Source organism: Mastomys coucha, unplaced genomic scaffold (genome assembly GCF_008632895.1).
Source record: "Mastomys coucha isolate ucsf_1 unplaced genomic scaffold, UCSF_Mcou_1 pScaffold22, whole genome shotgun sequence".
NCBI classification, from domain to species: domain Eukaryota; kingdom Metazoa; phylum Chordata; class Mammalia; order Rodentia; family Muridae; genus Mastomys; species Mastomys coucha.
In genome coordinates this window covers 122,738,087-122,765,536 of record NW_022196905.1, presented here as the reverse complement: position 1 = coordinate 122,765,536, position 27,450 = coordinate 122,738,087, and the positions used below count along the sequence as shown (strand labels likewise).

General features: G+C 47.3%; 1 protein-coding gene across 11 annotated transcripts in view; it reads left to right on the top strand.

The window, feature by feature from the left end:
* Positions 1 to 27,450, top strand: part of Rimbp2 (RIMS binding protein 2) — a 193,847-nt gene that overhangs the window by 30,109 nt on the left and 136,288 nt on the right. For 8 of the 11 annotated variants that reach the window (XM_031338055.1, XM_031338058.1, XM_031338054.1 and 5 more), the window contains exon 2: positions 26,890 to 27,002. The gene's annotated coding sequence lies outside the window, so the exon portion shown is untranslated. Of the gene's footprint in view, positions 1 to 12,248; positions 12,458 to 16,763; positions 16,827 to 19,785; positions 19,901 to 20,144; positions 20,317 to 26,889; positions 27,003 to 27,450 lie in introns of those variants that run through there. The other 3 variants (XM_031338049.1, XM_031338048.1, XM_031338050.1) reach the window with 3 other exon arrangements.

Here is a 27,450-nt window from a genome sequence, read left to right as displayed (position 1 = left end):
TGTAATTCAGGCTGACTTTCAGTTTTATAGTAATTAAGGAAGACTTTTAACTTCTGACCCTCCTGCCTCCATCTCCCATGTGCTAGGATTATTGTCTTGTACCATTGTTTTAGTTGGGGTTTTACTGCTGTGAACAGACACCGTGACCAAGGCAACTCTTACAAAGACAACATTTAATTGGGGCTGGCTTACAGATTCAGAGGTTCAGTCCGTTATCATCAAGGCGGAAGCATGGCAGCGTCCAGGCAGGCATGGTGTAGGAGGAGGAGCTGAAGGCAATCAGAAGAAGACAGTCTTCCAGGCAGCTAGGATGAGGGTCTTAAAGCACATGCCCACAGGGACACACCTACTCCAACTAGGTCACACTTCCAAATAGTGCCACTTCCTGGGCCAAACATATGCAAACCACCATGGCCATCATGCTCATTTTTATTCCGTGCTAGGCATAGAACCCTGGGCCCCATGCACCCTAGCTAAGCCCTGTAGTGAACCCTGGGTTCCATGCACCCTACCTAAGCCCTGTAGTGAACCTTGGGCCCCATGCACCCTAGCTAAGACCTGCAGCAAGCTCAGCAGCAGCACCACCATCCCTGTCTAGTCTATTTGTGTTTGCAGCCTGTCTGTAGACCAGCTGATCTCCCACTAGGGACTAGTCCATAGCCTGTGCTCTCTTCTGTCCATGGTTTTAGCTCTTTCACTGATGGCGAGAAGACTGGATTCACCTCCCACATAATCTGTACACTTAACAGCTTATTCCTAGGAAAACATTGCTGGTTGCTTTTAGTATGTTAGCGGTTGTCTTTAGCCTTTGGGTTCATAATCCTCATACCAACCAGGTAAGTTGGTGGGAAGCCCCACTGACTGGCCCAGTCCCTCCATGGGGTTACAGCTCAGGGAAAGCTCAACTCAGCTCAGCTGGTCCTGTTTCTATTTCAGTTCTTTCCCTATGTGTCAATCTCTTTCTCCCTCTCTTCCTCTCTCTCTCTCTCCCTCCCTCTCTCCCTCCCCCCTTCTTCTTTTTCTTGAATATGTATCTGGTACCAGAGTCCCTGACTTCTAGCATCTAGAAAAGGAATGGGTCTATTGGGGTCTGTTACAACAGAGAGGCTTCCTCTTTGGTATGCACACACCAAGACCCCTCACTGGGAAAGCAGTGTCCTGAGCTTTTACACAGAGAACTCCACAGAGAACATTAGAGCTGAGGGAACCCACACCTTCAAGACAACTTCACTCTCCAAGGCTCCTAAGGACCACCCCCAAGCCAGCCTCTTGATGTGGTTCCAAGTTAGAAGGACGTAAGAGGGAACTCCTGGGACATGCTCATTCCTTCCCCACCCTTCCCCCTCCCTACCCCCTTTCCCTCTTCTCCCTCTCCCTATCCCATCCCAACACAGCTGCCCTTCCAGCTAGCCTTCTTTCCACCATCTTTGTACAATCGATGCATCCTTTCCGGTTTACCCTCTCGTGTCTCTTCTTGGGTGCGCACATCCACCCCCCCACACATACATTCTCTCCTTTATTTTTTTAAAGTATTTATTTATTTTTATTATGTATACAATGTTCTACTTGCCTGTATGTCTGCATGCTAGAAGAGACCATTCGATCTCATTACAGATGGTTGTGAGCCACCATGTGGTTGCTGGGATTTGAACTCAGGTCCTCTGGAAGAGCAGCCAGTGCTCTTAACCTATGAGCCGTCTCTCCCATTCTCTTCTTTAATATATATATATATATATATATGTATGTATTTCTTTTACTTATTTATTCTGTGCTTTGTGCCTGGCGTCCAAGTATGAGTATGGAGGGCAAAGGGCATTTACACAAGTCAGGTCTCTTGTTCTGGTCCTGAGAATTGAACTCGGGCTATCAGGCTTGGCAGCAAGCACCTTTATCTCCTGAGCCATTTTGCTGGCCTTTCTCTTTTCCTCAGTCTCTTGTACAGTGTCCTCATTTAACAGTCTATCTAATTCATTTGCACAGGAGAGGGTATGTTCAGGGGATTTCCTGTGTAACCCTGCGACCCTAGCTATCAGCGTTGAAACCCTCCTAATAACTGCTAGTAGTGGAGGTGTCTGGGGTTCTCCCCTTAGCAGTGATGCAGAATGATATGCTAATGATATGCTAATGATATGCTAATGAGCCCCTCAGCCCTTCCCCAGGGCACACACATTTCAGAAAAACATCTCTTCCGTAATGAAAGCATTCGTTTGTGTCAATTAATAGATTGCAACCCCTCCCCCTACTGCTTGCTTTTCTCATCGCTGTAACAAATATTTGGAGAAAAGCTTAAGGTAAAAGAGGCCAACTTTGCATCATGGACCAAGGAAATAGAGTCCATCATGTTAGTGAAGACATGGCAGCAGAAGAGGGAGGGAGCCGGTCACGTGACCCCCGTGGTCAGGAAGCAGAGAAATGAAAAGCAGGTGCTCAGCTCATAAATCTGTTTCTTGGGCTGGAAAGATGGCTCAGTGATTAAGAATACCGGCTGCTCTTCCAGAGGTCTTGAGTTCAATTCCCAGCAGCCATAAATCTGTTTCTCATGTATTAGTGAAGGGGGCTCATCAAAGTAGGGTTTTCACAGAAAAAAATCCAGCTTTCCAACCGGAGGTGTTGACTCCCTTCATCAGCATTCAGCGCAAGGACATCAGGTGTCTCTGGCTCACAGGGATGGTAACAGTAACACCAGTGCAGGCCTTCCCTCTTCAGTTAAAACTTCTCTGGAAACTCCCTCACAGATGTCCTCAGAGGCGTGTCCACTAGATGATTCAAAATCCAAGGAAGGTGTCAGTCACGTGAGCTCAAGGCCAGCCTGGGCCACGTAGTGAGTTCCAAGATGGCCAGTGCTACACAGAACCTGTTTCAAACTCTCTGCACAAAAGATCACCACCCTCCTCCACGCTGTGCTGTACACTGGAGATTGGTCCACACCACTCCGGCCACTCTGTGAGGCACGTCATTCTTCTGGCTTGTGTCCTATAGCAGCTGCCTTTGGGAAGCCTCTATATTTTCAACTACTTTGCTAGATGTGAGCCTTTATGGTTATTTCTGACTCTTTGCCATTGTTTAAAAAAAAAAACTTCTCAATCAAAATTATTATTACAAATTATCATTTTTAATTTTTAATTTAATGTACACACATGCATATATATATGCAGACACCCCAGGAAACCAGAGGAATTGGGTCCCCAGGAACTGTAGTTACTGCCCCATGTCATTGCTGGGAATTGAACCTAGGTCCTCTGCAAGTGCCTGCTGAGCCATCTCTCCAGCCCCATAGTCATTAACAAGGCTAGCTGGAGCACCCAGGGCATATATATTTTTGTATCATCACAGATTATTCTTACTGTCTTGAGTATAAATTACCAGCAGTAGTGTTGCTGTGTTGAGAAGTAGACCCATAGTGATTTTTTGGGGGGAGACCCTGCAGAATGCTGAGCTCATGAGGATCTGGGGTACTTTTTTTTATACCGTTTGTTGCTGTACTTGGTAATTTTTGCCAGTTTGAGAGAATCTGAATGTAGCTTTAGTGTGCATTTGTTTAACCACAGGTAAGGTTAAGTATATTCTCCGTGTGTGTGTCTGTGTGTGTGTGTGTGTGTGTGTGTGTGTCTGTGTGTGTGTGCGCGCGCGCGCGCGCACACGCACATGTGTACCTGCATTTGTATATAGGTATGCATGTATATGTGGAGGGCAGTAGTTCTATGTTCTGGAGAATGACCTGATAGTCACACGTTTGGTTTTGAATGAGTGGGTTTATTAAGCATATAGCAAGCAAAGTGAAAGAAAAATAGCACATGAGAGAGAGAGACAGTGAAAGGCAGAGAGACAGAGATAGAGGCAGAGAGAGACAGAGAGACAGAGAGAGACAGAAAGACAGAGACAGAAAGACAGAGAGAGACAGAGAAAGGAGAGAAACAGACAGTAAAACACCATCCAGTCAGGAGTCTAAAACATCCAGCAGAGAAGACTGGAGTAGTTTGATGGACAGATAAACAAAGGCAACATCATCTAATCAGGGGCTTACAGCATCCAGCAGAGACCAACTGGGGAAGCCGCAGCCAAGCTATGGAGAGTCTATTTCCATTGATGAGCTGTGGGCTTCCAGTCCCACTTGAGGTAGTTTTACACCATGGGGTGGGCATCAGTGGTCTCTGCTGGGGAAGGTTCTTCTTTTAGCCAGTCTCAAGGTGTTGTGTGCTCTCAGCCTGTTTGCTCTTCTTTCTCCTCATCAAGGGTTAGGGTCCCACCAGCCTAGGAAAGGGAATTTTTGACGACGCTTGAAATACAAATGTTTGAGTCTGGATAAAGGAGGGCCTGCTGGCTCTCAGAGCCTTCCTTCAACAGGTTTAAACAGCATGTGGCAGTTTACCAGTATAATGTATACTGCAAGGCCAGGCCTCAGGTACCCTTCCTCAGACACTGTCTACTTTGTCTATTTTCTAATTTATAATGATATTTTATGGATATGGGTGTTTTACAATGCATGTGTGTCTGTGCACCACATGAAGATCAGAAGAGAGCACTGAATCCCTTGGAGATGGAGTTACAGTCAGACGTGAGTTGCCATGTAGGCACTGGGAATCGAACCTAGGTCCCCTGCAAGAGCAGTCAGTGCTCTCAACCACTGAGCCATCTTTCTAGCCCCAGTCCACTTTATTTATTTATTTATTTATTTATTTATTTTGATGCAGGATCTGTCGTGAGCATGGAACTCATCCATTTGGTCCTAGGCTGGTGGGCCAGCAAGCTCCAGGGATGGATCCATCTTTTTGTCTTGGCTTCCCTGGTACTGGGGTTCCAAGCACGCACTCTCATGCTTGGCTTATTTTTAATCTGGGTTTGGAGGATTGAACTGAGGTCATCATGCTTGTGTGGCAACCAACTATGGCATCTCCCCAGACCACATTTTTTCATGTTTTGAGGATGCTGTCCTGTGTGAGTACGTGTGTGTGTGTGTGTGTGTGTGCATGTGTGTGTATGTGTCTGTGTATGTGTGCCTATGTGTGCATATATGTTAGTTGTGTGTATATGTGTGTGTATGTGTGTGTGTGTGTGTTCTCTTTCTCTCTCTCTTACACACACACACACACACACACACACACACACACACACACACGATCCCCTTTTTGGACCCAATTCCCTCCCCATGTATCTTTAAGTGATCTTCTCTTCGTTCTAGAATCTTTCTCCCTCTTGACTGCTGTCCTGCCTCATTCACTGGAAAAGGTGATCTTAGGAATGAAGAGTAGAGACCTCACCCCACCTTCTGTTCTGGGTTGCCAGGATGATGGATTTGGATCCACTGAAGGCTGGAAAGTCCTGCCAGCAGGTGTCTTGCTGCTGCCTAAGCTGCTTTGTCTTTTTGGCAGGGTGTCTATTCTTTATCCTCAGCGTGGTTGCTGTGTCTTTTGAGAGAGGTGGAGCAGATGAAGAAACATGCTGGCTTCTGGTCCATCAGTCGCTCCAGCCTGTCCTTGATCCTCTCTGTCATCATCTTAACAACTGCTGGAAATAGCCCACTGGCTCCCTCTTGCTCCCCACACAGTTCCCTCTTGCTCCCAGTACCTGCTGTGTGAGCTGATTGTTCCCAACTTGGCTACACACTGGAGCCACTGGAGATGGTTTAAAATAGCTAGGTGGGTTTTTTTTCCCCCACTGGGAGATTCTAGTTAATTAGTCTAGACAAGATTTGGCTTGTCCAGAGTTTTGAGTACCTCCAGGTGGATCAAATTCTTAGACCTGCATTGAAATTCTCTGGTCCGGTAATACATGAGTATTCCTGTAGGCTGGGCAGGTAAGATTGGTTTTAGTAACAGTGTTCGACTTAATGAATCCAAAAATATCGTCCATCATTTCCACACTTGAGTGAACATGAAAATCACATATGTTATTTAACTTTCTTTTCCTTGTATGTAGTCTTCAGAAACCAGTGGTCATCTTATAACTATGCATTTCTGTTTGGACTAGCCTTGTCTTAGGTCTTGATAGCCATTCAAGGAAGCTCAATCAGGAATTCAATCAGGGAATCAGGGCTGAGGGATGAAAGGTGGGTGCTGCCCACTGTGCACTTAGCAAACGTGTTCATCCAGATGTGTCAATTCAGACTTTCTTACTGGCACTTGGAAAGTGGGAGCCAGAGAACTACAAATTCAAGGATAGCCTGGGCTACAGAGTCAGACCCTGACTAACTGTGATGGTTTGTATATGCTTGGCCCAGGGAGTGGCACTATTAGAAAGTGTAGCCCTGTTGGAGTGGGTGTGTCACTATGAGCGTGATCTTTAAGACCTTCATCCTAGCTGCTTGGAAGCCAGTATTCAGCTTGCAGCCTTCAGATGAAGATGCAGAACTCTCAGCTCCTCCTGCACCATGCCTGCCTGGATGCTGCCATGCTCCCACCTTGATGATAATGGACTGAACCTCTGAACCTGTAAGCCAGCCTCAATTAAATGTTGTCCTTTATAAGACTTGCCTTAGTCATACTTGCTGTGTCTGTTCACAGCAGTAAAACCCTAACTAAGATACTTTCCCTACACGTGAACACACAGAGAGAGAGAGAGAGAGAGAGAAACAGAGAGAGACAGAGAGAGAGAGAGAGAGAGAAGAGAGAAGAGAGAAGAAGGAGGAGGAGGAGGAGGAGGAGGAGGAGGAGGAGAAGAAGAAGAAGAAGAAGAAGAAGAAGAAGAAGAAGAAGAAGAAGAAGAAGAAGGAGAAGGAAGAGTTTACTCATCACTAAACTTGGCAAAGGAAGAGCAGACATGATTTCTAGGCATTGCTGTAGCTGGAGTAGGTGGGATTTGAAGGCCTATGATAGTGAGGATGGTGGGGATGGATCACAGAGCCAGAGAAGAACTCTTACCTCACCCCAGTGCTTGCCACCTCTGTGAAACCCACAGGCAGAACCACCTGTCCTGCCCTTTGAGGATTCAGGCCTCTGCAGTGAACAGCAGCGGCCATCAACTATACCCAGGAGCTGAGTCCTACATTACCCAACACCCTCTCCCAGCCCACAGCCTTCTGGGAAGGGAGGATGTCTCTTTCTTACAATGGCCCCTGCCTCTAGCCCCTGAGGACCCAGAGAGACCACAGACTGAAGCTCCACCCTGGCCTATAAATATTTAAATGGCAGTTTGGCTTTCAGAGCAGGTGCGTCAGAGGCCAAGGTCAAGTTTTTCTGACCCTTTTGTCAATATACACAGTGAAATATGATTCTGCCAGCTCCTGTTTTCAAAAGTCCTCCGTGGCGTGGCTTACCTTTCCCATAGTCCAAAGGGCGGCTTTGTCTCCAGTTGCAGAATCCAGAGCATGTCTGCAGTGATTGCGAATATATAAATGCAGATAATAAAATGTGTTCTCTTGCCCACAGAGTCAGGCCTTGTTGGTATAGGATTCTTCCTGACTCTTCAGTACTGGGGCGGATGGACAGCTCCAGGAGCCGGCAAAAGCTCTTTCCTGCAAAGGCTGCAAGAAAATCCTGCTTCCCAAACTCCCTCAGCTAAAAGCCTCATTCCTAATTCTCACTAGTTCTCCCCTGGCTGCCAAGCCTGACCTCAGCAGGCCCACAGGCTCCAGCTTGCCACGGTCTCCTTCCTGTGTGTGACAAAGCTGCCTTCGGGTACTTGGGAAATCTGCCGCCCGTGGTCCTTTCAACGCCTCAGGAGGGTCATCCAGTGAAGCAGTGGAGAGGGGATTTGGGACAAAGACAGACATCCTGGGCTTTAGTATCTTACTGTTAAAAGCAAAAACAACCCCCCACCCCAAACAAACAAACAAACAAACACTGCTCTAGGGAGTTGTGGCCTGGTGCATGCCTAGATGGTCTTGCATATCTGTTGCTATCATAGAATACCCTGACAAAATTAACTTAATGGAGAGAAGAGCTTGTTTCAGCTCACAATTCCAGATGATAGTCCATCACTATGGGGAAATCAAGGCAAGAAATTCTAGAGACTTAGGGGTGAAATAAGAATTCATCCCCGTGGCGGTGCTGTGCCACATCCGCGCCATCTTCCAATCACAGCTTTCATATCCCAGACACTCCACCTAGACCTACAGGGCAACCAAATCCCTCATCCAGACTCCTTCTAATGATTCTAGGTCGTGTCAGATGACAGCTAAAGCTAAGGAGCCATTAGCTGAGAAACACCTAAGGCAAGATGAGCGATTACCAAAGGATTAAAGAACAGCCTGGGGGAGGGGAGGGGCGGCTGGATTGCTTCTAAGTAACACCAAGGGTTGAACTTTGCAGACTCCGAGAAACCCAGTTAGAACTCTTAAGACAAACACAGAGATATTTATAAAATAAAAGTTTATGAGCGGCCCTCTGCTTGTTCAGAGAGTGGATGTTTAACTTTTAAAACATTTCTGGTGGTTTGAAATGAGAAATGTCCCTCATAGGTACATGTGCTTGGATGCTTGACCCTCAGTAAGTGGTGCTGTTGGGAGAGGTTATGGAACATCTAGAAGGCGGTGCCTTGCTGAAGGAAGCAAGTGGTGAACTTTGAGGACTTAGAGTCACGATTCACTTCTTTTAGTGTGTGGTCTCCCCCCTCCCTCCCCTTCTTCCTTCCTGCCTCCCTCCCTAACTCCTTACCTGCCTCCCTCTTTCCCTCCTGCCTTCCTCCCTCCTTCTCTCCCTTCCTCCTGTCTCCCTCCTTCCCTATCTCCCTACCTAACTCCGTCCCTCTCCATCCCTCCCTCCTCCCTCCCTCTCCCCTCCCCCCTTCCCTCTTCTCATTTCTCTTTCCCACATTCTCTTTGTCCTCCTTCTCTCTCCCCCTTCTCCCCATGACTCATCTCCTCTTCCCCCTCTTCCCCTCCTTCCCCCTTCTTCCTCTTCTCCCTCCCTGCCTCCTCTCTTCTTCCCTCTCCTCTTCCTCCCATCCCTCCTCCTCCTCTTGCTCACTTCCCATCTGCTTTGTCTATACGGCTGAGATGTGATCTCTCAGCTTCCCCACTCCCGTTATCTTGCCTTCTCTGCCATCATGGAGTCTAAGCCTTCTGGAACTGCAAACCAAAACAAACCATCCCTTAAGTCGCTTTTCTGCGGTGGTATTTTATCACAGCAACAGGAAAACAACTAATACACTTTGATTTGTATGTGCGTTGTGTGTATGTAACATGTGTGTGTGTGCATGCATGTGCCACAGTATACACGTGTGTGTGTGCGTGGGGGGGGGAGGGGAAAGACTAACAGAAAAAGATCAGCCGGATACTACTGATTTCTAGATTCTGTCCAAGCAAAGCTGCCAGCTTGGAGACTTCATCTGCCCTGGGGTGGGACAGCATTGTGGGCAGCTCCAGGGCCTGAAGGTTGTGTATGCACTTGCTCTTCCATATTGTTCCCACGAGTACTAGTTACTTGTGTCACTGCTGGGACATGAAGGCCCAGAGGCGTGTCTCCTAGAGGACTGTAGACCTTGTCAAGCCTTAACTGCTACAGCAGGTGACCATGCCTAAGCTTACCTCGGCATTATTGTCTTGTCTATAAAGCCAGGCAGAGACTATTGGCCAAGAGGTTGTAAGGATGCAATAGCTTCAGATGCAATGTGCTCAGAGCTCTGCTAGGCATGTGGAAGAACTCAGTGAGTACTCACTGACATCCCCACTTCCACCATGACCCCTTCACTCTCACTCTTGTTATATGGGCTGCACATTTCGCCCTGACAGCTACTTTTTTTTTTTTTTTTAAGCCTTATCTTTCTGTGCACCTGGAAGTCCCTTTAGTAACCACATGGCTCACTGTTCTTTTATTCCTCCCATGGTGCCTCTCTGTCTCTGTCTCTCTGTCTCTGTCTCTGTGTGTGTGCCCACACCTGTCTGTTTGTCCCATCAGTAGGGTGAGACCACAAGAAACCATATACAAGCTGTTTCCCTGGAGAGCAGTGGTTCTCAATGTGTGGGTTGTGATCCCCCCCCCCCAAATACACTCAGAAAACACAGATATTTACATTATGGTCCATTACAGTAGCAAAATTACAATTATGAAGTAGCAACAAAATAATTTTATGGTTAGGGGGTCACCAGAGGTTGAGGACCTCTGCTGTGGAGCAAAATGGGAACAGGCTGAGCTTTCTGGAACACAGAATAGCAACAGTCCGTCTAGAGCGCTTCAGTGAGGAGCCTTAAGGAGGCAGAAGGCTCCCAAGGAGTAGCGGGGGAGACTCCACCCTGTCCTGGGCTCTAGCTCTTTTCCTCTTCTAGAAATAAACAGGTCCCAGGCTCCCTCTGTCTCTCCTTAGCATCCTTGCCATGACATTTACAGAGCAGCTATTTTTAAAAAAATAAAAGTGCCTGCTGCTGTATAATTTCTGTTCATGGAAAGGCTTCTTGGGATCTCTTTGGCATTTCCCTCTGAGGTCAGTTGCCTGAATGTGGTGACCAACCATTTTAGGGTACAGTGTGCTTTAAATGATGGAAACCATGCTGTTTGGAGGGAAAACCTCTCCCTTTCACTTCCCCTTGGTCCCCAGAAAACCGTGATTGTTTAAAAACACCACTTGAGGCAGGGGCGGTGGTGGCGCCACACGCCTTTAATCTCAACACTTGGGAGGCAGAGGCAGGCGGATTTCTGAGTTCGAGGCCAGGCTGGTTACAGAGTGAGTTCCAGGACAGCCAGGGCTACACAGAGAAACCCTGTCTCAAAAACAACAACAACAACAAAAATAAAAAATAAAAACACCACTTGAGGGGTTGGGGATGTGGTTCAGTGGGTGGATGCTAGATCCATTGCACCAAATAAATCAGGCATGGTGTCACAGGCCTTTTGCAGAAAACGGGCGAAACTGCAGAGTGTCTTTGTATCTCCGAGCCAACGGGTGGGCACTTTGTTGGCAGGGATTGGAGAACAGCATTTATGTTCTCCACTGGGTGTCTCAGCACTAGCTGAGACAGGAGGGTGCTCTTTGGATAAACAAGTTTGTGTTGCTTCAGGGGATAGGAGACTCCACCTCCTCTTACCTTGGCTTGTAAGACTCGGGGAAAACCTTCTCCCTGAGCCCACAGAGCTGGGGCGATGACTTGCTGTGAGCTGATTGTTTCAAAGGCCAGGGCGCCTGGCATAGGACTGCCTCAAGTAGGAGCAGCACAGATGTGCTGTTAAAAGCAAGTCTATTTAGGGCTGCAGAGCAGAAGAGCGGATGGCACAGAATGCTGAAGATGCTCAAATGTGCCCTGAAGGATTTTCAAGAATGGTGTTGGCAGCTGACTGTTGGGGGAGGGGGTAAGCTGGGTCTCCAGAAAGCACCTACCCCGGTGGGGGGCAGAAACTGCCCTCTGAACACCTGGCCAACCGCCTGCTACACGTTTTGGTTCTGGTGCTGGCAGAAGAGATGGTTAGCTCTTTCTTGCCACCGTAGTCTGGGGATCTTTATCAGCGAGCGATGAAATCACTGTGTTTGTCCCTCCGGGCTGGCATGCCTCTGTGTTTGGTATCTGAGCTTCCATGGTGTACGGAACGCGATCTCTGTCCTGTCTGATGTCTGCAGTACTTGCCCTATTTAAATTCTAGCTGTATGCTCTCTCCTGAACACATGGGTGGAAGATGCGGTGGTCTCTCTACCGCCTGGCCCTCTGCTGTGGGAGCCATGGGCAGGTGCATTTTAAGTGAATGGAGCTGGAGAATATTGTGTTCGGTGAAATAAAGCAGACATAAAAGACAAGGACTATATATTCCCTCATACAAGAAATCTGAAAATGTAAGAGCCAAGCGTGGTGGAACATACCTTTAACCCCAACACTCAGGAAACAGAGGCCTTGCTCACAGCCAAACTGAGAATGTCAGGCACAGAGGCTAATGGTTGGTAATGGACATTTGCCAGTCTCTCTTCCAGTGTGCATGCTCTGTCTCTGCATTGAAACATTGAAACTCACCCTTTCTACTAGCCCGGATTAGTGCTACGGGAGTTGTTTATTTCTCAGAGGAGGACCACATTCCTAAAAGTCTTTGGGCCTAGGTGGGTCACGTGACGGGTTCTAACCAATGAGGATGGGTCTGTTGCACATACACATACATGTGTGTGTGTACATATGTGTGTACATGTATGTGCATGTGTGTGGGCCTGCTTCTGATGGCAGCCAGCCAGAGAATCCTTAAGTGTTCTCATCTTCCAGGGAGGCATAAAGATGTGTTGTAGGAAACCTAAGAAATCAACACCTTATTTGGGGCAGAGATGGGCTAACGTTAACACCCTAGCATGGCTCTGCCCGCCTCAGCCACACTCTCCCAGCTGTCTCTTCTCTCCCACTCCAGACACTCCAACAGAATCTGTCAGCTGCTGCAAAGGGTCTGCGACCAAGAGACGAGGGTCCCGTTCCTCAGGTTCTTAAGTTAGAGGTTCACAGAGAATCATCATCTCCACGTGTTATCATGGGACCAGCGTTAGATGCAGCCTCCAGGATCCCATAATGTTTAGCTCCTGATGCTTGGGACCAGGATTCACTGTGGGTTCCATCTTCTGTGTAAGTGTGTGTCTGTGTACATGTGTGTGCTGCGTGCCTGTACATGTGTACATGTGGGAGCTAGAGGTCAGCATCTGGTGTCTTGCTCAATTACTCTTTGCATTATTATTATTATTATTACTTATGTTTTTGAGAGAGAGGATTCCTTCACTGATCCTAGAGCTTGCCCACAAGAATAGACTAGTTGCTACCAAGTTCCAGGGCTCTTCCTGTATCTGTCCCCACTTAGTGCTGACTGGGGTTACAGAGGTGTGCAGCTGTGTCTGGCTTAAAGTCTGTTTTAAAAGATGTCTTTAACGTTTTTATGTATATTTGTGTTTTTCCTATGTGTGCGTGTGCAAGCGTGCACGTATACACTGTATATATGCAATACCTGGGACGGGGGAGAAGAGAGGGTGTCAGATCCCTCTGGGCCTGGAGCTACAGGAAGTTGTGAGAATGTGGTGTTGGGAACTGAACCCAGATCCTCTGAAAGAGCATCAAGTGTTCTTAACCACTGAGCCATCTCACCAGTCTTCTGGCATCTGGCTTTTTCCTATGGGTTCTGGGGGTTCAAAACTCAGGTCTTCATGCTTATGCAGCAGATCCTCGGCTGAGCCACCTCCCAAACCCTGTTTAAAAAAATAGATATGTGATAATGTCAACAGTTTGTACTTGATCAGGGATTCTTTGAGAGAAAAAGACTTTGGAAAACATTTGAGTCACCCATGTACCTATCCAGCCAAGATGCTGTCCCTAATGCGGGTGCTTGTAGTTGGGGTCTTACTTTGCTGGGCTATATAGAGAATGTGGCTGAGTGTATTTTGGGATCTGTTAGAATAGTTTTGTTTAAATCTTCATGGTTATTAATATTGTGTGTTGAAACGATCCATTCTGTGCATGGCCTGAAAGGGTGATTTAATCACACCCAGTATTTTCCTTCAAACAAATTAATGAAAATGGAATTTTGAAGTCAAGGCATGTTTCGAAGACATTTGGTGAGCAGCCAAAGGCCTCTCTGGGTGGGTGTCCCTTTCTTTCTGTTACCAGCCCACAAGGCTTTCCTTCCCCCTGACAGCCCTGGGAACATTTTTTTCCACATCTGTAATTTATTATAGAATATTCAGGGGGCTGGAGAGATGGCTCAGCGGTTAGGAGCACTGACTGTTCTTCCGAAGGTCCTGAGTTCAAATCCTAGCAACCACATGGTGGCCCACAACCATCTGTAATGGGATCTGATGCCCTTTTCTGGAGGGTCTGAAGACAGCTACAGTGTACTCACATATAATAAATAAACATAAATAAACAAATCTTTAAAAAGAAAAGAAAAAGAAGAATATTCAGATACAACGAAGTATAGACATTGGGCTGAAGAGATGGCTCAGTGGTTAAGAGCACTTCCTGCTCTCTCAGAGGACCCAGGTTTTGTTCTCAGCACCCACGTGGCAGCTCATCATCTATAACTCCACTTTCAGGGGATCCAATGCCCTCTTCTGTCCTCCTCGGGCACCAAACATTCATGTAGAGTGCATATACATGTATACACACACACACACACACAAACAAACACAGAGGCAAAACACCCATACACATAGAAGTGCCAACTAAAGCCATGTCCACCCCATGACAATCACTGCTTATATTTTGGAGTATCCTGTAGCTTTCTTATACAATGGTGTGTGTGTGTGTGTGTGTGTGTGTGTGTGTGTTATATGCATATGCATGCATGTGTGCACATATCCTGTGTGTTCCATGGGTTGTGGAAGAATAGGCTGGGGACCAACCCAAGGCTGTGCCTCAAAATGTCCATCATCCCTGCCTCAGGGTGCCCTCACGCCTGCCCCTGCTGACGGCAGAGTCTATGTTCTGGGCTCAGAGCCTGACTCTGTAACAGTGAGTTGTGTTGCCCTCAATGGTCTCTTCTCTTGTGAGATGGTGTCCCCTCATTCTCTAGGAGGTAGCCTTGAAGACTCTTGCAGCCTCTAGCATGGCATGGTATGTGGTACAGAAGGGTATCCTAGTTCTAACAGGGGTCTCTCATGATCCAGTGTGGGATACTCCATTGTCTCCATTGGCTCATTTCCATCACACAACGGAGACATTTGTGACCCCCCAAGATTGGTACCAGGCAAACCTGGAAGGGCTCACTCCATTAATTCTAGTTAGAAGACACAGCTATGCCCAATTCTAAAATTCACACAGACCCTGCTTGGACCCCAAGAGAGCTTCTGTGTAGAAACTCGAGTCCAGCCAGTACTGAGAACAGAGATGTGAGGCTCAGAGTCCAGGAAGGCTAGACACAGAGTGCACAGGATGAAGGAAGGGCTTGCAGTCCTGCTGGCCCAGGCTGCGCTTCCCCCGGGTGCACCACTGGCCTCAGGTTTCCACATATCCTTGTTTATTATGCTGACTCTTCAGAGAAACCCTGACAGGACCTTGGTCTTGTACTCTATACAGTGCCTCCCGCTCCTGTACGTCATACTCAGTTGCCAAGTTGACACACAGGCACAGTAACTCAAGCAAATTAATTTGGACTTGCTCTTCAGACCCCTTGAGATATTGAGGGTTTTAACCTCCCTCATCCATGGGGACTTGTTGTAATATTAGTTTTCTTAAGTGGCTAATGAATCAGGGTTATACAGATTCAGGATCCATGTGTAGCATGCAACCTGGGTTACACACATGCACACACATACACAGACACTGACCCACATGCCCACACACACTGACATACACATACCGACACACACATGTACACACTAACACACATGCAATGTACACACACTGACACATGCACAGGCACACATACACAGGCACACAGACTGACATGCACATACTGGTATGTACCCATGCACAAACACACACTGACATACACACTGACACACACATGCACATGCATACACACACTGACACACACAAATGCACACACTGACACACACATACAATGCATATACACACACTGACACATGCACAGGCACATAGACTGACATACACATACTGACATGCACCTATGCACAAACACACACATTGACACACACATGCACATGCATACACACACTGACACATGCACAGGCACACATACTGACAAACACATGCACACACATTGGCACACACTGACACACATGCATATACACACTGGCACCATGCACACACACACACACACACACACACACACACACTGACACACACAGGCACGAACACGTTGACACACACATACTGCCGCACACATTAACACACGCACACGTACCACACATACATACATGCACACAGACTTACACACATGCACACACATTGACATACGCACATGCACACATACATCTGCTCTATCTGTTCTAATACATTAAAAAAGAAGCCGGCTGTCAGTCATTAAGATCACAGCTCAGGAAGTAGGTGTGTTTCATCCACCTCCCCCATCTTCCAGTTTGGCTTCAGACCCTTGTGCAGCTACAAGATGTGGGGTGGACCATAGCAGACACCAAACCAGGCAGGTCATTTCTGCCTGTGAGTGGTTTTAGGAGGGTGACTATCTGGGCTCCTGCCTCAAGGCCTTTGAAACCTGCTGCACCCATGTGTGTGCTCTCTCTCTCTTCTTTCTCGCTCCCTCCTTTCTTCTCTCCCTCCCTCTCCCCTCTTTTTCTTTCTCTCTTTCCCTCCCCCCCTTAGTCCCAGGATCTTCTATGATAGCGAGGGAGAATGCAGACCAGTGTAGAGATCAGAAAGCGCTCTAAAGGAGGAGGCAGTGGCTGGTCACAGGCTCTCAGCATCTGTTTCTCATATAGGTGACCCTTCACCCCTGTGTGTTTGCCAGGCTTATCTTATCAGCTTAACGACTGCCAAAGAGTGCAGCTCTTAGCTGTTGGGTCCCAGGTCCCACAGCAGACACAATGTCCCTGAATAGACCCTACTGCATGATCCTACTTGAAGTCTGGTTTCCTCCTACTTCTGAGACTCACCTTCCACCATTCTGTTTGTAGGGCCATACTACCTCTGGGGTCTCAAGACTCCAACCCAGTACCACAGAGGCCTGGTCTTGTGCACAAAGTCCCACTGGCTCTGAGGTTAAGGTAGGGCCTTCTGCTGTAGGTGACAGAGATCAGAACCCAAAGTGGTGATTAACAATAGGAGCAGTGCCAAGGTTTTTGCCAAAGCGGTGGCATTTGGTTGACGTCTGTCTTGTCTGTCACGGAGACTCTTCCTCTGACCCGTGAGGTCTGTCCTTGAGTTGAGGTTCAGGTGATGTCAAGGGCCTAGTTTCTAAGCCTTTTTTTTTTTGGAATAGTACCCAGCGGGACAGTATTGAGGAGCATCTGACTTTCTTCATTCACAGTTTATGATGCCGTGTCTCAGAATGGCTCTGAAGCAGCACTGACCCCAGCTGACAATGGACACGGTGGGTTACAATGATTCTCATGTTGTCCTTCACTCTGGGTACCAAGAGGGCCAAATTGACTTTATTTAACCCATTGTGGGTATGCCTGCCCAATCTTCACTTTATAACCTTCCCTGCATTTTATAGTATTAATTTTTCTTTAATGTTAACAAAGACAGGGGCCAGGAAGATGGCTCAGTGGGTACTTTCCATGTGAGTGTGATGACCCAAGTTCAAATCCCTAGCACTAATGTAAGTGCCAGGCAGGTGTGACAGCCAAGTGTAGGAGAGGCAGAGTCAGGGTGTCCCCAGAGAATGGTGGCTGATCGATCTAGCTCGAATAGTGAGCTCTGAGGTCACCAAATGCTCTGCCTTCAATATAGAAGGCAAAGAGCAATGAAGAAACCCTACATCAACTTCTGACCTCACTTACATCCACATACATGCACTGCACACATACAAACACACACACACACCCCTGTACATGTGCACAACCACACACATGCAAACACACACACTATACACACATGTGCATGTACCTGCACACATGTACACATAACACATGAAAACATAGACATCACACACATACAAAAACACATATACATAACACATAGGTGCACACACACCACATATGCACCCATATCACATACTTGCATACATCACATACATACCACATACCACACTCACACTATACACACATGTCCTATCACACACTTGAATATGTCATATATACCACATACTTGAATATGTCTCTCTCTCTCTCTATCTCTCTCTCTCTCTCTTTCTCTCTCTCTCATACACACACACACACACACACACACACACACACACACACACACACACTCTGTTGGAAACAGACAGCTAAGACTAGTCATCCCTTTCTCCGTGGTTTATACCAGCCCCCCTACATCTTTATGGGGGGAAAGAGGAAGCCCATGGCTATATATGTCTAGACTGGCCAACTTAAAATCTCAAAACTTCTCCTGCTGAGCTGTGTCTCCGTCTCTCCATCTGTAACATACACAAAGACAGTTTCAGAGCCTGCTTCCTGGGTCTTTGAGGGTTCCATGTGGCACCTTGGTTGAGGTGCTTAGAGTACAGGGCTTAGTGTTTAGTAATTGCTCGCCACGCTGGTTGCTGTTATTGTCCCAGGGATGTTAATAATCAGCATTAGAAATGAAGATCAAAATTGCCAAATTATTTTATTTTAGAGAAAATCAATACCACACGCTGAATTTCCGTTTGGAGAGAAGTAATTGGGCTTAGCCTGTGACAGAGCCACGTGACTGTCAGAGGCTTTTAGGGGCAGTGAAATTAATGGTCATGTAAGATGATTAACCTGATGGAGTGGCTCCTGGGTGGAGAGGCATTTAATTAGACTCCAGGCATGGCTGCTGGGTAGCCACACTTGGGCAAGCATCATCCCAGGTGTCCAGCTCTCTACTCTGCAAGCTCTCTTCTCAAGTGACCGTGGCAGTTCCGTGGTGGGCCCTTCCACCATCTTCCCCGTTGGCTTAAATACCATGACAGACAGCCCCAGACAGGTTCCAGTGCTGTGCACTGCCTGGAGCCTTAGGTGACGGTTGTTAGAGATCGGCTGTGGAGGGGACACACGCCATTCAGAACCTATCTCTGTGCTCTGCCTGAGATGGGAAGCTGCAGTGGAAGGCAGAGGATTCCTGATATACTGGGAGCTTGTAAGTGTCCTTTAAAAACACTAGTTAATCGTGATTAGTGTCTGTGATGGTTTGTATATTCTCAGCCCAGGGAGTGGCACTTTTAGAAGGTGTGTCCCTGTTGGAGTAGATGTAGCCTTGTTGGAGTAGATGTGTCCCTGTGGCCGTGGGCTTTAGGACCCTCATCCTAGCTGCCTGGAAGCCAGTATTCTGCTAACAGCCTTCAGATGAAGATGTAGAACTCTCAGCTCCTCCTGCACCATGCCTGCCTGGATGCTGCCATGTTCCCATCTTGGTGGTAATGGACTGGACCTCTGAACCTCTAAGCCAGCCCCAGTTAAATGTTGTCCTTATGAGAGTTGCCTTGGTCATGATGTCTGTTCACAACAGTAAAACCCTAACTAAGACAGAGTGTTTGTGTATGTACATGCGATGTTTGTGTGCTGTAGAGTGCATGTGGAGGTCAGAGGACAACTTTTTTTGTGGGGTTAGTTCTCTTCTTCCATTTTTATATGGGTTTTGGGATTGAACTCAGGTCATCAAGGCAGTGTGGCAAGTAGTTGACCCGCTGGGCCATCTCGCAGCCCACAAGTGTCTTTAGAACTCTGGAATTACTTTATTGATGTCTCTCCAGAGCTCGGAGCCGTCTGACTCCTTTTCCTGGGGGAAGGTTTTATCTTGCTTTCAATTTTCACTCGTTAATGCTCTGTCATTCACGGCCAACTGGAAACACAAGACATAAAGTCTTTAATTCAACAATGCTTTCCGGCACTTCTGAGGAGCCAGATGCCTCCTGGGGGATGGAGACAGCTTTGAACACGGTGTCCTAGCTCTGGCTCTGGGCTGTGTGTGACACAGTCGCAGTGAATGAACCTCACAGGCGTGGTGTGGCAGAGGCAAGAAGAACCACTTCCCAGCAGGGTGCAGCGAGCAGGAGTGGGGTTATATTTTTGGACATTTAAAGAAATTGGACTTAGCTGGGTGGTTGCAGGTGGCTCTGCAAGTTTGAGGTCTACAGACTGAGTTCTAGCATAGCCACAGATATCTTAGATAGAAAAAAAACCCTGTCTTGAAAAACCCTAACAAACAAAAAATGACTATATAAAACAGAGTTTCAAGTTTAAAGATAAATTGATACAAAATTTGGGGGGGGTTCCATTCCATAACTTTTATTTTCCTTACCATCTTTTTTTTTTCTTGTTTTTTTTTTTTTTTTTTTTTTTTTTTTTTTTTTTTTTTTGAGACAGGGTTTCTCTGTGTAGCCCTGGCTGTCCTGGAACTCACTCTGTAGACCGTAGACCAGGCTGGCCTCGAACTCAGAAATCCGCCTGCTTCCGCCTCCCAAGTGCTGGGATTAAAGGTGTAGGCCGCCACTGCCCAGCCCTTGCCATCTTCTGAATGAAGTCCATGTTGATACAAGTGAGACCCAATACTGGGGCTTTGTATGTCCACAGATCCATAAGTTCCCAGAACTGTATGCCCTGTGGAGGTGGGGGACCCACAAGGGAAGGGAGGGACCCGAGTAGGAAAAGCAGTGTCTTCTAGGCCCTGCTTCTCCTGGAAACACTAGAATCCACAGCGGTTCTGTCTGTGTGACTCACCCTGACAGACAGGCCCAGCGCTAGCAGCCCCCATTTACAGATTGAATTTCCTCTCTATTGAGGGACACAAAGCCGCTCCCTAGCCTGGGGCTGTCCATGAATAAGTAAACAGTCTTCCAGCCTCGTGCAGAGCTGAGCAGAGCAGCCAGGGTTGGAGCTGAGAGAGACCTGGGAGCACGGGAGTGCTGGAGAGGAGGCCCGGCCAGCCTGTGGGAGCCACTGATTCCAGATCCCGTAAGTACCTGCTTTGTGGAATGGGAAGAGCCAGTTGAGTGACTGAGCCTACACTCAGTTGGACAGACAGAAAACCCTGCCTCCCTGTGGGCTATAGCTGGCAGCAAGAAGTATTTCTGGACCCAGTAGGGGGACTTTCCAGCCTCCATGTGTAACTCACACCTCCAAATTCTCCAGGCTGTAATCATGGTTTAAATTTTGGTTGTGATCTGTGGACTTAGCTCTAGACCTGTCCCCAGGCAGCTGTCAGCCAGGAGAGATCTTTGACCTGGAGGGATCTGCTTGTGGAATAGATTGCTCACTCTCCCGGTGTCATGAGGGATAATAAGGACGTACAGGTAGACCATGGCAGATTGCGTGCAGCCAATCCTTAGACAACTGTTCTTTTTTGAGACTGCCTTTGCCTTTGCTTTTTCAAACATCACATCCAGACTCGTTCGCCTTTAAGACATCTTGAGCAGAAAGTCTTTTGCCTGCTTCCTTTTCTATTTGGGGACAATGATCTTCAAGTTTGAAGCCCAGCCGATAAGACCGGGATTAACCCCATGAAGAGTTTAGAGGGCAAATAGAATCAGAAAATGCTCAGGAGACTCACAGCATTTTCCGTTTATATAGTCCAGTGTGAGTTGAAACTGATGCCAGGGATCAAGAGCAGAGGGTAGTTAGTCAATGTGGGGGCAAACCCAAGAAAACAGACCCGCCCTTGTGGTGGAAGGAACTCTCTCGTCCACAACCGTCCTGTTTACAGAGCGGAGCAGGTGGCTCATGTTTGTGTATGTGGCTCAGCATTTGATGGCCACAGTCAAAGGTACATCAATTAATCATGGCTTCTGCTCCCATCTCCCTACGCAGCTCAGTTAATTAAAGCTCGGCACGGAGTGATAGCCTAACTCCGTGCTCCGTTCTGCCACGCACGTCCTCTCAAAGCTGTTATCCAGCCGGACCACTTTGGAATTAATAAGCCTAGCTCACAGGAAGCCTCAGAGAGCAGTTTTCCCATGCTTCACAGCCATGAGCAGACTATCCAGCCAGCCGTGTGGGACATTAGACCTCGCACAGGAACTGGAATGATGATAGAGAGCCAATTTGACTGATTCTATGTAGAGTCCTGCGCAACACCACCCACCAACCCCTCCTTCCCTCCCTCCCCCGCCCCGCCCCCTCCCCCAAGTCCATGAAATGTGTCGTGGACCTAGGAACTGCTGGTCTAGTAACAAATAGGCGTTGAGGAGAGTGCTCAGTGGTCAAAGAACTTGCCAAGCAAATAGCAGGACCAGAGTTTGGACCCCAGAATGCACCAGGATGGTGGGTGGGTACAGCACACTACCCATAATTCCAGCCTTAGAAGGCTGAGACAGATCTTGAGAGCAAGTGGGTGGCTAGTAAGACTGGCAATATTGGTGAGCTCTGGGTTTGATTGACAGACACTGCCTCCATGGATAAGGTAGAAGAGACACTGACCTTGGGCTTCCACACATTCGTCTACACACACACACACACACACACACACACACACACACACACAGAGAGAGAGAAGTGTGCCCACCCACACACTTGTTAAACATGCCTACAGACTCAGACACATCATACACCTGAAAATGGAAAAAGAAAAAAAAATCAAAGGCTTGGGGAAAGTTCCTGTAACTTGTAGGTTGGAATGATTTTTCTGTCATCCTGTTTATTGTTTTTGTTTTTTTTTTTTTTTTGGTTTTTCGAGACAGGGTTTCTCTGTATAGCCCTAGTTGTCCTGGAACTCACTCTGTAGACCAGGCTGGCCTTGAACTCAGAAATCCGCCTGCCTCTGCCTCCTAAGTGCTGGGATTAAAGGCGTGTGCCACCACCGCCCGGCTTCCATCCTGTTTATTTTAAATGGTTTTCTTGAGAAAGCATGATGTCCCTGAGAACTACATGTGGCAGGGGGAGACACTGGGGTGTTTGGCATCCTAATGAAGAAGTCAGATGACATCCTGACACATTTCTGCCAGGCAGAGGGTCACACTGGAGGGCTGCACTTGGATGCATATTCTTGTGTGTGTGTATGTGTGTACTGTGTTGTGTGTGCATGGGGTGTGTATACATTGTAGTGTGCGTGTATGTGTGTTGTGCATGCATTATAGTGTATGCATGCATTGTTGGATGTGTATGCATGTGTTGTGTGTGTGTGTGTTGTGGTGTGTGTGCATGTGTGTAGGAGCACCCACATCTGTGGCTTACATGTCTTAAGGCCAGACATGGCTGTTGGGTGTTTTTCTTGACTTAACTCTACCTTATGTTTTGAGGAAGGCAGGTTTAGGGACCTGAACCCAGAGCTCAGTAGCTGGCTTGCTCTAGGGATCCCTAGATACATTGTGCTGGAATTACAGGTGGGCTCTAAGCATGTATGTAGGTTTTGGGGATCCAAACTCTGGTTCTCACATTGTTTTTGGTAAGCCATCACCCCAGCCTTGTGCTTAAAATAGTATATTATTATTATTATTATTATTATTACTTATTGCTCATGTGTGTATGTGTGTATTTGTGGAAGCCAGAGAGCAACCGTAGGTGATCCTCAGAATCCATAAACCTTGTCTCTGTCTCTCCACTACAGGCATTATAAGTATGCACTACTATGCCCTCCTCCCCCCTTTTAGAAATGTGAGTTCTGGGAAGTGAACCCTGGTCCCTTGAAAGAGCAACACGTGCTCTTAACTGCAGAGTCATCTCTTGAGCCCTATTCTGCTATTTTTTGACTACATTTCATAAATAAAAAAAAATAGAACTTTGTGTTATGCTAGGTGAGTGGTTCTCTGGCAAGGACAGTTTTGTCTTTCAGGGGATAACCTGGAAGCGTGAGAGGGAGAGCTGACAGCGTCTGGTTTTAGGGCTACTGCTCAGTCATCGACTCTGAGAGTTGCCTGCCTCAGATGTAGGCATGGTGAGGTTGGGAAGCTCCTTAAGAGATAAGGAGTCAGCCCTATCCCCCACATCCTACACACATGCTCGAGTGGCTGACTTGCTCAAGGCAACGGTTAGCATTGTAGCTGCTGTCATGTGACATGTTAGCTATAGACCCAGCCAGGCAGGGATTGCAGTTCATTGTACAGCTCAGCCATGGGGCAGTGGTGCACGCCTTTAATCCCAACACTCCGGAGGCTGAGGCAGATGCATGTCTGAATTCAAGGCCAGCCTGGTCTATGGAGTGAGTTCTAGGACAGCCAGGGCTACACAGAGAAACCCTGTCTCATACCTCCCTCCTCCTCCCAAAAAAGTTTTTCCTGGAGTTACATATCACTTCTCATTGTGATTGTCTTCAATCTACATATTAAGACTTATTGCTTACACTATGCCTGGTGGTGCCCACTCCCCTCCTTAGGCCCTCCCTTAGATCCTCTAGCTTCTCCTTGAGGCCACATAGCATTAGGGATGAATCGCATATAATTGAGTAGGAAGAGTGGCTGGATACTCAGGTGAGAGTCCAAGGACCCTCCGTTCTGTTAGGGAACATCAAAAATCAACAAGCCTAGCTGGAATGACCTTTTGTGAGCAGGCCCAGTTGAACTGCTGTCCCTGCCCCAACATACATTTCTCTGCCATACAGAGGGTCTTTTACACACACACACACACACACACACACACACACACACACACACTCACACTCACACTTCTGCTTTGGATAGTTTGTGGAGATCAGAGGACAGCTTTAAGGAGTTGGTTCTCTCCTTCCACTATGTAGGTCCCAGGGATGGAACTTATCATCGGGTGACGTCATTGAAGCTTGAGTTTTAAGCTTTTCTGTTGGTTTTGGTTATTTCTATGGGAGATTTGGTTTGAATGCAGAGTCAATCTCTGGGGCCCTGCTTGATCCTGGAGAGAGGTCTAAAAAGCTTAGCAGATGTCAGAGGTGGGCTCAGTCTAGGTGGCCGGCAGGGGGCTGCAGCAGCTTCCGGGTCTACAGCAGTGAAACCTTTTGCTCTGGGTTAGCCTTTAATGAAGTTGCTATTTTCAATCTTGTACCTGGTGAAGTTCAAGTACAGGACACCTTTGGAGGTGGGAGGAAAGCCCACAGACAGATTTGTTTCTTTGTTTCTGGTATGGTGACCTCTTGGCCTCTGACTGTTCTCTCTGCATCCGGAGAACTCTCATTAAATATGGCCAGAAAACAAGCCTTGCTCTCCTGTCTAGACGGTCTTCCCGCACATCCTTTTGCACATCCTCCTAATCTTATTAGATTCTAGCTCGAGTTGAAATTGTACATAAATGTTCCACCTTTCCCACCCACCCCGAGTCTTGAAAGGACTAGATCTCATTTACCACTGGTCTCAGGACTGCCAGGCAGAGCAGAGGTGCGTGGCAAACACTTGCTTAATTGAAATAAATTGAATCTCCACCACGCAGACTGGGTTTTCAATTCTGAAGTCTTGAGATGAAGCCTGCCTGTCTTTGTTCTTCAGTCACTTATCCTGCTTTTAGTTCCTGCCTGTGTCACTCGTGCCATTCAAGTCGTCACCTTATCCCCTTGACTTTAGAGAACTGAAAAAAAAAATCTTGTTTTAGCACAATAAGAGGGAAAAGAAGCAATGTGTGATACTTTGTCTCAATCAGAGAATCTGGGGGTTTGAACACAGAAGCACAACTCTCACCTCAAGGGGGATAAGAGATCGTTTATTCTGGAGCCACCTAGGAGAGACCACAGCCTGGGAACAAAGACACAGGTTACTCTAAATTACTTGTTGCATGCTAAGTGTTTCATGAAGTTTTTATAGTAACAAAGTCAGAAAGCGAGTCACTTTTCAAATTCATTGTTGGGAGCATCCGGGGCTTACATTGAAGCCCCAAAACCTCTGCCGTAGGACTCAGGTGTCACTATCAGATGTCACTCTTAGCCTCTTGGTTGGTAGAAGGAAAGGATTTCTCAATGATTGCCACGATATGGGTCAGTAATAAGTGCCTATTTATAAGGGGACTAAAGATGTCCCAAAGTAAATTATGACTGGGCTCTGGACCTGCAACATCCCAACTTCTCCTGAGTTATGAAGGTTCTAATCAGAAGGTCAGTGCAAGGTGGCCTTTTGGTCATAGACAACACTCGGGGATTTATTTCTGTTCTTTGGTACCTGATGGCACCAAATGTTCATTCCCTCCTGTGTGTTTATTTTTCATTTGATTTTTATGTATTAATTTGGCCTATGGAGACACTTTCTGGATGATGAAATCATCAGTCGGGGCTTGATAATAAGGGCAAGCGGCAGAGCTCCCGTGTTGACTTGTATACCCAGCTGTCTACAGCTCAGTTTAGGTATTGAGCCCAGGCCTGATTAGTTTTTATCATTACCTTGACATAACATAGAGTCAGGTAGGAGGAGGAAGTCTCAACTGAAGACTATCAGATTGGATTGTAGGCATGTCTACCAGAGATGATTTTGACTGATAATTGATGTGTGTGGGCCCACTGTGGGCAGTACCATCCCTAGGCATAGCTGGAACTATGCTGTATAAGAAAGCTAGCTGAGTATGAGGTTGTGATCAAGCCAGGAAGTAGAGTTCCCCTGTGGCTTCTCCTTCAGTTCTTGCTTGAGATCCTGCCGTGATTTTCCCCAATGTTGGTGTCTTAGTTACTCCTTTATTTTTGTGATAAGACAGCATGGCTGAGGTAAATCATAGGAGAAAATGGTTATTTGGAGCTTACAGCTTCAGAGGGTTAGAGTCCATGACAGTCATGGCGAGGAACATGGCGGCAGGCAGGCAGGCAGGCAGGCATGGCGCTAGAGCAGTAGTAGCTGAGAGCTTACATCTGATCCATAGACAGGGAGGCAGGGAAGAGCTAACTGGGAATGGCATGGGCTTTAGAGACTTCAAAGCTCATCTCAGTTGACACACTTCTTCTAACAAGGCCACACCTCCTAATCCTTCCCAAATAGTTCTACCAATAGAGGACCGAGCATTCAAGCGTATGAGCCTTTAGGGACCATTCTTAGTTGGATTGAGACTCAAAAGTATGAGCCAGACAATCCCTTTTCCAAAGTTGCCTTTGATCATTTTTTTTTTTAAATCACAGTTAAGGAAAAGCAAACTAGAACAAGCCCTAAATCCCTTTCTCTTGTAGAGTCTAGGACCTGGAGAACCAATTGAGGGTCATGGGGTTTGGGGATGGTGGCTAAGGATGTGGCTCGGTTGGTAAACTGTGTAGCATGCAGGAGACCCTGGGGTCAGTCACTGGGCATCATGTATATGCTGGGATGGGGGGCACATGCCTGCAATCCTAGTACTTGGGAAGTGGAGGCAGGAAGGCCAAAAGATCAAGGGTATCCTTGGACACAGAGCGAGTTCGAACCAGCCTGATCTATGGAAAGCTTCGTCCTGGAAAGTTCTATGTCAGGTTTCATAGTTGCTGACCAGGAAGTTTGGGTGATGATATAGAAAGTTCCAGGCTGGGAGGACTGTGAGCCAGGCTACACTTTCAGCTGGTATTGACGAAGTAGTGTCACCCCTGACTCCTTTGCCCCTCAGATATGGAGGGAGGTGCAAGAGACAGAGAACCAATGTGGAGTTACTTCTGCCTATAGAAGCTCACCGGTGCTCTTTCCTGCTCTTTAGAGATGACCCGCCATTCCTGAAGACCGCAGGTGCTAAAGACGATTTGATCAGACCCAACACTGAGAAGACTTCCACCGTGTCCAGAGACAGGGACACAGCTGGAGAGATTGGTGGTAAGTGGTCCTCTGGCCCTTTGCAAGCTCTGTTCTTCCTTCCTATGCCATATAAGGCCTATGCCTGGCCTTCACGGTTTGGTTCAGCAGTTTAGTCAAGACAAGTTTACTGAGTGTCAGTTGTATGTCTTTGTTTTGGGAGGGTAGAGTGAGCACACACTGAAGGTGGCCCATGCTCTTGCGAGGTGGCGGTGCAAAGGCCCTGGGGTCAGATACATGGGGGAGCGGTCAGTTAGGAGCACTGATCAGAGAGGGGTAGACAGCGCAGTTTTCTAGAACTGCAAACTCTAGATTAGAATGGTGATTGCAAGCCACATTTTGTATTTCTTAAGATCACCTTGTGTTCTGAGTATTGTTACAAGTCAATATCAATGTGGCACAAGGAACGTTCAGACAAGCATGACCTCTGTATGTTGGGGGATGGTGTTTCTCAGAATGAGTGAGAAGA